This window comes from Coregonus lavaretus (assembly GCF_964263955.1).
Source record: "Coregonus lavaretus genome assembly, contig: HAP1_SCAFFOLD_4520, whole genome shotgun sequence".
NCBI lineage: Eukaryota > Metazoa > Chordata > Actinopteri > Salmoniformes > Salmonidae > Coregonus > Coregonus lavaretus.
Genome location: NW_028165543.1, coordinates 25,001 through 27,500, shown reverse-complemented (window position 1 = coordinate 27,500; position 2,500 = coordinate 25,001).

Below are 2,500 nucleotides of genomic sequence, written 5' to 3'. Positions count from 1 at the left end.
TGTCATCCAGTTAGCATATCTCTTGCGTTCACAAATTCACTCTGGCTATCTACTCCGATTTCAGAGCACTCTCGTCTGACTGTGCCAGAGTGCAGAATAACTGATGAATTTATGAACACGCAACACCCGTTGAATATGACCTCCTCCCAGCTACCCACTGCACTGAGGCTAGGAAACACTTTCACCACCGCTAAATCTACGATAATCGAGAATTTCAAGAAGCATTTTGCTACGGCAGGCCATGCTTTCCACCTGGCTACTCCTACCCCAGCCACCAGCTCTGCACCCTCCGCTGCAACTTGCCCATGCCCCCCCGCTTCTCCTTCTCCTTCACCCAAATTCAGATAGCTGATGTCCTGAAAGAGCTGCTAAATCTGGACCCCTACAAATCAGCTGGGCTAGACAATCTGGACCCTTTCTTTCTAAAGTTAGCCGCCGAAATTGTTGCAACCCCTATTACCAGCCTGTTCAACCTCTCTTTCATATCGTCTGAGATCCCCAGAGATTGGAAAGCTGCCGCGGTCATCCCCCTCTTCAAAGGGGGTGACACTCTAGATCCAAACTGTTACAGACCTATATCCATCCTACCCTGCCTTTCGAAAGTATTTGAAAGCCTAGTTAACAAACAGATCACAGACCATTTCGAATCCCACCGTACCTTCTCCGCTATGCAATCTGGTTTCCGAGCTGGTCAAAGGGTGTACCTCAGCCATGCTCAAGGTCCTAAACGATATAATAACCGCGATTGATAAAAGACAGTACTGTGCAGCCGTCTTCATCAACCTGGCCAAGGCTTTTGACTCTGTCAATCACCACATTCTTATTGGCAGACTAATAGCCTTGGTTTCTCAAATGACTGCCTCGCCTGGTTCACCAACTACTTCTCAGATAGAGTTCAATGTGTCAAATCGGAGGGCCTGTTGTCTGGACCTCTGGCAGTCTCTATGGGGGGTGCCACAGGGTTCAATCTCGGGCCGACTCTATTCTCTGTGTATATCAATGATGTCGCTCTTGCTGCTGGTGACTCTCAGATCCACCTCTACGCAGACGACACCATTTTGTATACATCTGGCCCTTCATTGGACAAACGAGTTTCAATGCCATACAACACTCCTTCCGTGGCCTCCAACTGCTCTTAAACGCTAGTAAAACTAAATGCATGCTCTTCAATCGAACGCTGCTTGCACCCGCCCGCCCGACTAGAATCACTACTCTCGGTGGGTCTGACTTAGAATATGTGGACAACTACAAATACCTAGGTGTCTGGTTAGACCGTAAACTCTCCTTCCAGACTCACATTAAGCATCTCCAATCCAAAGTTAAATCTGGAATCGGCTTCCTATTTCGCAACAAAGCCTCTTTCACTCATGCTGCTAAACATGCCCTCGTAAAACTGACTATCGATCCTTGACTTCGGCGATGTCATTTACAAAATAGCTTCCAACACTCTACTCAGCAAATTGGATGTAGTCTATCACAGTGCCATCCATTTTGTCACCAAAGCCCCATATACTACCCACCATTGTGACCTGTACGCTCTCGTTGGCTGGTCCTCACTACATATTTGTCGCCAAACCCACTGGCTCCAAGTCATCAATAAATCACTTCTAGGCAAATCCCGCCTTATCTTAGATCATTAGTCACCATAGCAACACCCACCCGTAGTATGCGTTCCAGCAGGTATATCTCACTGGTCATCCCCAAAGCCAACACCTCCTTTGGCCTCCATTCCTTCCAGTTCTCTGCTGCAAATGACTGGAACGAACTGCAAAAAAGTAATAGTTATTCTTGAATGCTCTAGATAACATGTACAACAGGGTGAGCTGGGGCTGGTTAGTAGCCTAGCGGTTAAGAGGTTGGGCTGGTAACCGCAAAGGTTGCTGGTTCTAATCCCCGAGTTGACTAGGTGAAATCTGTCAATGTGCCCTTCAGCAAGGCACTTAACTCTAATTGCTCCTGTAAGTCGCTCTGGATAAGAGCGTCTGGTAAATGACTAAACGATTATAACAACATGTAAACAGCCTAACCTGCTCTGCTAGGGTGAGTGAAATGATCAGTGAGGCGTTCTCTCATTTGTGTCTGGAAGTAGCGAGCTATCCAGTTAGCTTGGGGTGCTTGGTTGGGACGAGCATGCATTGGCAGGCCAGCTGCAGAAGGACGAGCAGGCTACTTACTGTTCCCCATCATTTTATCAGTGCGATTTTGACGGCCAACTAGCTGAAAAGGTTTGAGAGGGTTTATCTAATGTTCCTTTGTTATATTTTAGCTCATCTTGCTCTGGCTAGCATTAGTTGTTGATCTTGTTGTTTGTTGATGTGCATATAGGGAAAGAGAGCCTACCTTTTTATGGTTGTTTGATCAACAGGACTGTTAAGTTCCCAAATGGAAGAGGACTCCGGTGGTATTTATGTATTTGCAGAAATACATTCAGCTGTATTTTGTGGCTTTTGCCAAATGCGTTCTAATGATCTAAAGTCGCGCTGTTGCATCTGCCTGTAAA